The sequence below is a fragment of the Chinchilla lanigera genome, unplaced genomic scaffold (assembly GCF_000276665.1).
Source record: "Chinchilla lanigera isolate Chin_1 unplaced genomic scaffold, ChiLan1.0 scaffold00001, whole genome shotgun sequence".
Taxonomy (NCBI): Eukaryota; Metazoa; Chordata; class Mammalia; order Rodentia; family Chinchillidae; genus Chinchilla; species Chinchilla lanigera.
Window position 1 is genome coordinate 11083061 of NW_004955402.1, and position 12421 is coordinate 11095481.

Consider the following 12421-nt stretch of genomic DNA (forward strand, 5'->3'; position numbering starts at 1 on the left):
AAAGAGGCCTTTCATTCTTGCCTGGTAGCACCACTCTCCATTCTGCACTGGTCTCTCGCATGTCCATCCTTCCCCTCTGACCTAGATCTCGTTCCCTCTGACCAATCTTCTTGGGAATCTCACTTTAGCTATCACTCCTCCTCCCTGGGAATTAAACGTCGTACTCTCTAGCAGTGATTTCTTTTTACCACCATGTGATTCATGCTTGAGTCGTTCCCACCTTACAAAACCCCTTCCTTCAGCTGCTACCCTATCTTTGTTCCGCATTCACAGCTAAACTTGGGTTATCCATGTTCGTGCCACAGTTTCTTTACATTCTTTCTCTATAACCTGCATCACCAGTCCACTGAAGTCATTTTTGCTAGGGTCATTAGTGTTCGCTGTATCATACTGTATCATTTAATCCAATGGACTCTTCTCTTGGCATGTGTGGGTCACTCCCTGATCCCTGCCCATCCTTCCTAGAGATCTTCCCTGAGCCTCCTGAGGTTCAGGACATCTGTCTCCTGAGGTTCCCTCCTGCCTTCTGGGATCTCCACCACACCATCCCAGTTCCCTGCATTTTGTACACCCTCCTGGAAGGACTCATCAGTCCTATGGCTTGATACATTAATTATCACCGAATGACTGATGACCCACAAATGTTCCTCTCGGCAGGACTCCTGAGCTCCAGCCACACATGTTCAATTATCTCTGAGTAACCCAGTTTGAGGTGTCATGAGTCTCAGCAGCATGTCCAAAGATAAACTTGGTCAGGGATATTTTGAACAGTATGTTCTATACAAAACCCTTCAATATCTGTGCCTCCTGCTCTAAGTAAAAACCCAAGACATTATAATGCCTATAAGGTTTTCTATAATCTGTCTCCACCCTTCACCTCTGGGACCTTGTCTCCTGCTACTCTACTCCCAACACACCCCACTCTAGACACACTGACCAGAACATTCCTAATGCCAAATCCTCTGCACATGCTTTTCCTCTGTGTGTTTTTCCTATAGATGTAAGCACCCCTTGAAGACTAGTCTTTGATAAGGATTTTTCCTCATAGCCCTGTATAAAATTGCAACCTACCCATGAACCAAACATTAATATACTTTTTCTGATTTCTTTGTTTTTATATGGTAATATTTATTGATATTTGTCATATTATACATTTTATTGTCTACCTGCCTCCACTAAACTGTACACTATATTACATCACCATAAGTGGTAAAGCTAGGATTTGAAACCAGATCTGTACAACTTCAAAATCCATGCACTTTTAGTATTCCATAAGCTGACATAAATTTAAAGTAGAATGTATTAAAGAATTATGATAAAAATAAAGTTACTTTAATCTCATAGTAGTTCATGAATATATTTAGTATTAATTAATTCACATGTATGAGCATGATAGAAAGTGACTACCAAGTATTTTTTTATCTTTTGCTAGATATAAATAGTGGAGCCATGAGCTTCATAAAATCTATGCCCTATTTTCACCAACAATGACCGATATCCAAGCCTGCCCAGTTTTATTTCACTACTCTGGCTTCTCTAATTGAAAGATACAAGAGTTAGATTATGCCTTCTTTTTACTGTGCTCTTTGATTCTTTTTCAATGCATAAATAATTAGGAATGAGGAGAAAATATAAACAAGCTCTACTGCTCACTTCCAACTCCAGTACATGAGGAAGTAGGTAGAAGGCAGCTAATGTCAATAAATTGTAGCTTTTATAATGTAATTCCAGAAATACGTCATCAAAGGAATATACATATGCATGAAAACTCTGATTCTTTGTTTTGTTAAAATTAATGTGCTCAGTATAAATGATTTGCAACTTGGACCTTAGTGAAACCTATTGACTCACTTCTTATTACTTGTAGGAAATCTGCGTGAGAAAAAAAAGAAAAGCACCCACAAAGATTTTTCAGAACAGTACAAAAATATGAAAGTGGATAAGTAAATTATGGTGGATATAATCATACTAGAAAATATTTCAAAGTCTAGGTAAGTTTATATTTATGAAGTCTTTCTAAATGGCATGGGAAATTCTTAATACATTAAATAATAATAAAGTAAATATAGTATTATGAGCCCAGAATTTTTCTAATAGCTTTGCATGTATTAACTAATTTAATCCTCTCAAGAAATCTACATGGTCAACAGTATTACCATTTCCATTTTATAGTTGAGGAAATTTCATCACAGAAAGGTATGGACTTGCCCAAGATCCCCAAACTTGTTAAGGGATAGAGTCATATTAAAAATCCCAGGTATAGCCCTACTGTACATGCCACACTTAACAATTTATACAGCAGGTAAAACTGTAAAGAGACTATTATATAAATATATATCTTTAGTATAAAAAGAAAATAATGGATGGAAATATAACTGATTGTATAGCAAATTATACATGTCTTCCTTACATTTATCTTTCTGTTCCATAATTTTATAATGGCTATTTTTCATGTTTATAACCAGGACAGAAAAAGAAGTCATATTATGAACACAATGAAAAATTTTTGTGTTTTGGACGCATGGCTTGGTTCAACTAAGTAATGTTCTTTAAAATTCACGTACAACAGTTGCAAATGATTTCCACTGTTCAAGTACATGCTGCGGGAAGAGAAGAACATTTTGACGGCATATCTATGTTTGGAGCTAAGAGGACCTTAAAGATCATCTAAGCCTATGCTTCTCAGACTGTGGTCCCCAGAGAGGCAGCGATCTGTGTTTTCACAATCCTTTCCACGATCCTGATGTACACTGAATTTTAAGAACCATTGATCTAGGTGTATGGTTCTCTGCCATGGCTGTGTATTAGAATCACCTGCGGTTTTGTTTGTTTGTTTGAGACTTAATACCTATTTTGAAGTGCCAGATATCCTAAGTTAATTGATTTTAAGTGAGGCCATGACTATGTTTAATTTCTTCTTATGCAGTTTAAGTAGAACCACTGATTTAGGGTGATTTAGTCCTTACTACTACTCAAAGCGGTGTCCTTGGACCCACAAAATTGGTATCCTTTTATAACTTTTTAGACATGTACAGTGTAAGGCCCCACTCTGGTCCTATTGAATCAGAATCTGCATTTTCACAAGATCCCCAATTGATTCCTATATACATTAAAGTTTGAGAAGCATTAACCATTCCCCACATTTTACAGAGGAGGAAAACCATGCTCAAAAGCGTTAACATCCTCTTAGAATCTCATTGCTGGGGGGAAGGGATGAGGAAATAGAAAAGTCATACTGGAATGCAAGATACCCATATCTTGTACCCTGAATAACTACTATGAAGACAACAATACACAATGTCTTAATTATTGTAACTCTCCTACTAACCCGTTTTGCAACTCTTTTATTGTTATTTTTTTCTCTTTAAAATACAAAAAATGCAAGATGCTCAAAACTGCCTTAGATTGTGCTCCTTCTCTGTGTTGCAAAGCTTTAATTTTGAAAGCTTTTCCTCCTGTTTCCCTTACCTCCAAGTGGTTTTCTCCCCACAGAATACCTAAAGCTTGATAATGCACAAACGCCGTGTCATTCCGTAAAGAAATTTAGGGTTGGCAGAGGGAGGCTTGGAAATTAAGTACCTGAAAGCCAGTAACTGGCCCCAGAGATTTCCAAGGACTGCTGTCCAGTCCAAGATTCCATGACATCTGCACCCCAGCCTTGAATAGAAACCAGAATGCCGGTATCCAATGCAGTGAGAATTTATTTCATAGTTATCAAAGCAAACCAAAGGTTATCAGTGGGTTGGACATTTAAAGATTAAGTACAGCTGATCGCACTCAACTCTTATGCAGGTAGCTTAACTTCAGTGGTTCTGGTCTCTCTCCGAAGGGAAAATGGAGGTGTTTATGATTCTGTATCATAATGGGTTCCAGGTGACCCAGGCTAGGCGGCTGAGTCAGACCCTCTCTTCTTTGATTTACATGGCAGGATCCAGGCCATCCCTAAATTGAAAAGATATAGTAATGAGCAAATACAGAAAGAGAAAAGAGGAAAAAAGAGCTGAGGGAAAACCTGGAGTGCTTTTCCAAGTCCAAAGTGAGCTATGGCTGCCCTCTCTGCCTCAGAAGGTATGATCATAAATTACTAGTTAATGTTCAGCACTGGGGCTCTGGCCCATGATATATTACAGAGGACAAGATGCCTCCAAGCAAAAAACACTGTAATTGGGGAGCAATAACATCTGTGTCAGTCACGAGACTGCAGTTAAAGTGGACTGAGAAGTTACAGACTGTGCTGCAGATGCATTGTAATAATATGCACATTTATTTTTTGCTAAAATGATATGTCATCAAGATATGAACCTCTTTAAATTCTTTGGTGTCATGATAGCCTGAAGAGTCAGTAGGAGCTCCAGGTTTCTGTTTTAACATTAGCACCATGTTAGCTAACACCTCGAGAGAATTACAGTTTATAAAGCAAGAGTCTGAGGAGCTCAGAATGTGGGCTTAGTTTCCTGGGCCACAGAATCTAGGTCATTGCAGTTCTCTGCTATGTTTTGCAGGTCACCTCATCTCTCTGAGCCTCCTAATCTGGCAAGGTCAAAGGATTCATACATGATAGAGCTGGGACTCAAACCCAGATCTTCTGGCTATAAAACCTGTCATCTTGCTAGTGTACCTCTGTGTATGATAACATTGATACTTAAGTACTTATAATATGAGTAGCTGCTCAGTTATTCGGGGACAGAAACATGTGCAAATTTCTTTTGCTCTTGAAAAGAGAACAACTTCCTTGTGACTTTCCATTTAAAAAATTATCCAGTTGGGTGACAATAGCTAAAATATCTAAATCACCTAAAAATGTTCAGGCCATCCCAGTTGAGGGTAGCCTATAGAGATCTAAGTTGAGTTAAAAACTCTGCCTAGATACAGCCACTTCTGCAGTCCTATTTAGCTCTCGTAATTGATGATTCTTCACTGAAGAGGCCTAGTGGGCCCGAAGCCCACTTTTGACTTCAAAGTGGTGGACCCTAAATCTAGCTTTTTTGTCAAAGGGTGATCAGAATTTTCCAATATTGCACTGAAAGTCCCACGTTTCAAGACTGAGTCCCAAGCAAGCAGGGATCACCCTACTTATCACCATAGTTTCCTTATCCCCTGTCCAAACCGGCACAGGGGTGTTAACTACAACCTCCCACCCACAGCAGAGCCTGAATGAACGCTATGAAAAGACTTCATCGCTCTTACTATGCATCTTGAGCAAATCTATGGGAAGCTTCACCTCCCACTTTCATTCCAAGCTGCATGCCCAGGTACCTAGGTAAGTACCTAGGTTTATTTCTCTGGCTAGCCCTCTTGGCATGCTGCTTAGGTGGACTACCTGCTTAACTTCACCACAGACACTACCTTCTAGGCCTCACAGCTTCATTATTCTCCTGCCAGGCCCATTTATATGGCTTGGTTGCTGGACCAATGCTCAGCAAGGACAGGTGTACTGGGTCAAGCTTAGGCTATTGCGGCTGCCTAGTCCTGTTGCAAATGTATGATATAGTCCTAGATCAAAACTACTGTGCCAGTTTCGTAGTGTCACACAACTGTCACACATCAGCTCTATATGTCGCCAATGTTCTTTATCAAAGCTGGTCATCTGTAGACATACACTTTCCAAGGACTTGAATATACCCTTTTTATGAATTTGTTTTCTTGTTGGTAAGGTTGCCTTTTACTATAGCCTCTTCTTGTACATTGAAATGCTTTACTTATTATGTATTAACCATAAATTACTTCATCTGTTAACAATGAGTCAATTCTTATTATCAGAAAATCCTTTACAGTGAATTGACTTATCCCTAAGAGTCAAGAGAACATGAAACATGGTAGATGAGAAAGCTCAGTCTTCCCTTGCTAGAATGAAAGTTGTTGGTTTGCTTTAAACTATTTTAAAATTGTTTGTATTTTATACTTATATCTCAGAAGATTCTGGTTAAATTATGTAGAATAGATCAATATTAAGCAGAGAACCCAAAACCATATGTCCAAAATATCTCTTCAATATACCCAAAGTTAGGGAGATTCCAAAACCAAGCCTGAATGTAGTTTGTTTTTTTAATTAATTTATACTTCACCCTATAGTAAAAGGGTCTGAAGAGTCTTCCAGAAAAATGAACAATGCACTCAAGGCTAAGAAGTGGGGTTGAAAGGAGGAGTCTAAGATGTCTTCAGCTGAGCACAGTTTTACACTGCTGTGAGATTCTGATCCATTCATCCATCTGACAAAAGCACTGGAACAAACTTCTGCCTGTGACAGAAACTCCTTCTTGTCTACCCAGTATCTATTCTCTCCTTCCTTCCTAACAGAATGTTAGTCTTCTTTTAGACCTTCATTCATTGTCCCTTGCGTCCAGGAGTACCCAGTGAGATGTAAATGAATGTAGGAGTATATAAAGGGGCCTCTTCCAACAGGGAGGACCTTCTGCCATCCATTTTTCCTTCTTTCTGCCTAAAATGTGTCACATTGCTAGATTTAGCAAATAGGAATAAAGGTTGCCTAATTAAATTTGAATTTCAGACAAAAATTAATTTCTTAGTGTAAGTTTGCCCTACACAGTTTGAAACATACTTATACTAAAAAACCAATTGTTAGGTAAAATTCAAATGTAAGTGGGCATCCTGCATTTTATCGATTTTATCATGTCCCTAAGAATGTGATCGTGAAGACAAGCTCCATCAAACAACAGAAAGACAACTTACTGCCAAGAGCTTCACATTAAGGATGATAGAAAAAAAATATGGGTGAGCCCAGTCACAGAAGGCCAGAGAGTACCACATAACCCACGTTCTTTCCTCGGAGCTTCCTCCCCATGAGACAGAGATTTATCCATTATTTGGATTTGTTACATGTAGCCAAAATCAGTCCTAACTAGTAAACCAGCATTTCCACATTTCTTTTCTTCTCCCCAGTGACCATTTGTATGCATTTGAGATTGATATTACCAATTGGAAGAGGAAAATAAACCCCTACTGTTATGTGGTCCCTTCCTACAGCCTCAGAAACAGCTTGAACTCTGGGGAGAAATATAAAAATGGTATCTAAATCCTTTAGGCAAAGAGTACCTAAGGTCTCCCAAAAGACCACCAAGCAATGAAGAGATTTCTTTCAAAGGGCCACCATGAATATATTGTGTTTGAGGAGGTTTGTCTTAGGAAAGCTGTGAAATTAGGCAGAGATAAAGAGCACTAATGAAATTCTACAAAGAAAAGTAAATATATTAGAAACATACAATTTTATTTTATCTTATCTCTGTGTGATACTGTGCATTACATTAACAATTCCTGAATATTTAACATATATCAAAACCATACTAAGCATTTAATACATTTTTATATACATAAGTGTTATATAAGCTTCACGTTTATCCTATTAGATTGATATTATTATTATTATTATTATTATTTGGTACTGGGAATTGAACTCAGGACCTTGCACTTGCCAGGCAGGTGCTTATGCACCTGAGCTATATCCCCTGCCAAAGACTGATATTATTTGTAGTTCCATTTTGCATATGAGGATATTCAAGGCCCAGAAAGAAAAAGAAACTTCTTCTAAATCAAAATGCAAGGAAGACTTGTAGCAGAAATTTGAATACAGGTCCTTAGCTCCAAAGCACAGGTTCTACAACCTTAATCCTCAGGTTCAAGATACTATATTATAAAATATTATAAATTTAAAATACAGTACACACAGAGAAAGATACTTCATCTGATATATTGTGTATTTTTTAAAAGCCAAAAGAATTTTGAATAATTTTATGATAAAGAAATGATACTTGAGGTGGCAATTAAGTTGACCATGATTTGAATATTATACAATGTGCATGTGTTTTGAAACATCACATAGTACTCCACAAATAAGCATAATTTTTATGTATTTGTTAAAAATTTTTAAAACATGTATAGGAACAACCAACATAGTGAAAGGGGTCATACTCCCAAAATTGTTATACAGATTTAATGCAATCCCAATCAAAACACCATTAGCATATCTCACAGAACTAAAGAAAATGTTCCTGAAGTTCATTTGAACCAGAAGAGACCTAGAATAGCAAAGCAATTCTGGGCAGCAAACGCGAGTCAGGGGGCATCACAATCCCAGACTTGAAATTATACTACAAAGCCACTGTGATAAAATCAGCATGGTATTAACAAACAAAACAAATCAGACTTGAGGATCAGTGGAACAGATTGGAAGATGCAAACACAATTCCAAACACACTCAGCCACCTTATCTATGACAAAGGTGCCAAACATGTTCACTGGAAGAAAGATTGCCTCTTTAATAAATGGTACTGGAAAAACTGGCTTTCCACATGCTGAAGACTAAAACTAAACCTATGTCTATCACCATTCACTACAATAAAATCAAAATGGATCAAAGATCTAAATATTAAAACAGAAACACCAAATCTACTGGAAGAGAAAATGGATAGAAATCCAGAAGACAGGTGTAGACAGAGACTTTTTGAACAAAATCCAGATCACATGGGAAATATTACAAAGAATCAACAATTGAGATCTCATCTTATAAAGCTTTTGCACAGCAAAAGAAATCACCAACAGAGTAAAAAGACAACCACAGAGTGGGAAAAAATTTTAGCCAGTTATCCCTCAGGTAAAGGACTTATATCTAGAACATATAAAGAATTAAAAATATTCAGACTTCCAAATTCAAAGACCAATCCCAAAATGGGCATCTGAGATGAATACACACTTGTCAGAGGAAGAAATATAAACAGCAAATAAATACATGAAAAAATGTTCAACATCATTGTCATTTGAGAGATACAAATTAAAACAACACTAAAATTTCATCTCATTCCATAAAGAATGGCTATCATCAAAAAATAAACCAGTCACAAATGCTGGCAGGGTTGTAGAGAAAAAGGAACACTTCTCCACCATTGGTGGGAGTATAGATTAGTGCAACCACTATGAAAATCAGTCTAGAGAGTCCACAGAAAAGTAGGATTAGAGGTCCCAATCAACCAAGTTATTCCCCTTCTGGGGATCTTCCTAGAAAAATTAAATCATCATACCACAACGATATATGCACACTCACATTTGTAGCAGCACAATTTGTCATAGCTAAATCTTGGAAACAACCAAAGTGCCCATCAATGAAGGAGTGGATAAGAAGATGTGGGTTTTTTATACATTGGAGTACTACTCAGTCCTAAAGAAGGATAAACTTGAGACATGTGTAGGTAAATGGACGCAAGTTGAGACCATACTCCTAAGTGAAAGAGATCAGATTCATATGCATAAACATCATATTATCACCCTGGTGTGAGAAACTAAAAGGGTAAATAAGGACCAAAATGTACAACAGATACTGTGAAATGGGAAGAAATTTTTCAAAAGGAAAGAGGATCTAAGGTGGAGGAAAGAGAAAAGCAAAAAAAAAAAAACCAAGTAATACTACTAGTTTCTCTTAGTTCATTGAAAAGAAAAGTTTGTGTTAATATCATTTGGAAAAATTTTTATGCCCATATCTTATATACTGAGTAACTACTTTGAAAATAACAATAGAGAATATATTAACTGTTGTTATTCTCCTATTATTTTGTCATGAAATTTTATTTTTTCCATAAAAAAGATTCCATAAAATTAAAAAACAAATGAATAAATAAAAATGAAACTATAAGGAACAAAAATGATTTGTCTATTCAAATGATATGCAAAAGAGCTCATGAAAAAATATATTATTTGTAACGATGTCCTAGACCAATGTTGTAACCATCTGCATTTCTCTTCATTAATGTATAAAAAAGAATAATATCAATACAATGCTTCTAAAAGAGGAAAAAACCCACATACTGAATCTGTAGGTTTAAGATATAACATTGCACTGATTCCATTTTATTTGATGATTTAATATTTCAAAAGGCATTTCAGGAAACACCTCAATTCTTTCATTCACACACACAGAATATATCTCATGTATATCTATATCTACATCTGTGTATCTATATCACATATGCAGATAGGCAGAGGCTCCTCAACATGTGATGGGATTTTGTCATCAGTGATAAATTAAAATTATCACAAGTTGAGAATGTATTCAATATACTTAACCTATGGAACATCATAGCATAGCAGCACACTTTTACTGTACAGTAGCAGTTATTTGCTTTTGTGATCCAGCAGCATATCGCTAGTGCCAGAAAAAGTCAGAATTGAAAATGAGAAGTATGGTTTCCACTGAATATATATTGGTTTCACACCAAGTAAAATCAAAAAATCGTAAATCAAAAAATTGTAAGTTAGGAACTATCCATATATAACTTCTGAACCAGGGAAGAAAGAATGTAACTTCACAGGCATAAGAAAAAGCTCACGTTAAGTGGTGTCCTGCTTCCCAGCATCCTGCACTTAAGCTCCACAGATGAAAGGATGCCCTGCTTGAACTCAGCTCCCTTCTAAAAATAGCTAAAAGCACAATACAAAGCACGAGATTTTTATCAAACTGGTTGCTGCTCTGAGATCCTCTTACTGAGTGGGGAAGCTGATGTCCAGGAAGCAGGTTAGTTCAGTGGGGAGAAAAAGGGGGGACATCTGGAGAAAAATTAAAGTTTAACATGAAGTTATCTGAGCATCATGTGTTGAAACTTCTCTGCCAACTTGTTCTTACTACGCAAACATTTCCATTTTTAAACTTCTTAGAACCAAAGATTGATCAAACCCACAACACAGACTCACTTTGCTGTAACAGGCTCATTTTGCTGCGACTTAGCTTTAGCATTCCTGGAGAACATCCACAAAATTCGGGCCAGACTTAACCTCCTTAGACCCCCAGACACAGGCCATGATGGTTAATATGATGAAGAGCTCCTTCTAAAGATTGCTGAATCACAGGAAATACACAAACTAAGCAGGAAAAACGTGCCTTGAACTTTTCCACGTAGTTTACCTACTGCAATTGGGGGTGGTTGGGTTTTCATGAATAGGGCACCCAAGGAGAATAGCTAATAACAGACTGATCCAGAGTTGAGAAAGAATAGCATGGCATCTTGCCCCAGTCATGAATAGATGACATAACAAAGAAAGAGGAAAAAGAAACAAGGAACTCAGAGTAATGGGGAGACCAGGGCTCACCAGCCAGGCGTCTGGTAAGCTTTGAGTGTGGGAACTTTTCCCAGCCTCTGAGACACATATTGTTGTCCAACAATGGCACAGCAGCTGACGTTGCAAAGTCTCCATTTCAAAGGAGAAAGCAGCAGAGGTGTTCTGCTCCTCCTTTGGGAAATCCTGGAAAGTGCCAGGCAGCTTGAATTATTGTGAAAGATGAGGGGAAAAGAAAGCACAACAAGCTCTGCGCTTAAAATGGGCATAGAATACGTTTAATAGAATTGGGGGGGCTTGTAACCGTGTTGTGTAGTAAAATATGACCTGGACTGAGCTCTAGAGGACAGCAGTGAAGTCCCAGTTCTGCCACCAACTTAACAAACAATTCCTCTAGCTCTCCACCAACTTAACAAACAATTCCTCTGCACCTATAAAGCAAAATGGTTCTGCTCCTGGATTAATAATCTATTTATTCAACAAGATTATTTAGCTCAAGATACATAAATGGATGCCTCGGGGTTCTTACACTCTACCAAAAAATATGATAGGCTATAAAGAAGTAAACTAATCAATAAATTTCCTACAGTGATATGGGTTATTTAAAAAAGCAATCATAGTAGAAGGAAGGAGAGCAGTGAGTAAAGGTTGGCATTGTAAAGGAAGGTTTCAGAGAGGACCGCTGTGAGAAGGAGACACGAGTGGAAACTCCAATGAGAAGGAGTCAACCAGGTGATGTAGGGAAAGGAATGTCCAAGCCAGAAGGAACAGTCGTGTGTGGTCAGGAAATAGGAGTATGGTTGACATATTTGAGGTCCATCGAGGAAACAAATGTGTCATGAGTAGGGAAAATGTTGAACTGAACATACAATTCTGTATATCACCCAAGCAAGACATGCATGTACCAAAGAGAAGACCAAGTATTTCCTAGAGTAGTCTAAAAATTAGAAATCCAAAAGGGAAGGAGTAGCAAGTGAAATAGGAAAAGAAGATGAACATCATGTTCCAGAAACCAAGTGAGGAAAGTGTTACAGAAGGAGGAAAATCATCAGCTTTCTCAACTGCTAAGTTGAATAAATATTAAAGATACCATCGGACTTGAAAAAAGAGGCCATAGGTGATACTGAGTAGTTCCAGTGGACTTCTGGGAATAAAATCCCAATCAAAGTGGATTAAAAGAAAATGAAAGGTGAGGGAATTAGACAATGATTTTAGATATCTTCTTTATGGAATTTGATCATAAGGGAGAGAGAAAAATGGGCACAAATACCAAGAGGGGCATATTTGTTAGGTTATCTTTCAAACAGAACTATAATTTTAAAAACCAACTGGAGAAAAAAAGCTTTTCATGGACAGAATCATG

The 12421-nt window shown here is 37.3% G+C and overlaps 1 long non-coding RNA gene across 1 annotated transcript in view; it reads right to left on the minus strand.

The window, feature by feature from the left end:
* Positions 1–3683: 3683 nt before the first annotated feature.
* The window catches only part of LOC102029918, a 33378-nt gene continuing 24640 nt past the window's right edge, over positions 3684–12421 (minus strand). The window contains exon 3 of the long non-coding RNA XR_259050.2: positions 3684–3942. This is a non-coding gene — a long non-coding RNA (uncharacterized LOC102029918). The remainder of the gene's footprint in view (positions 3943–12421) is intronic.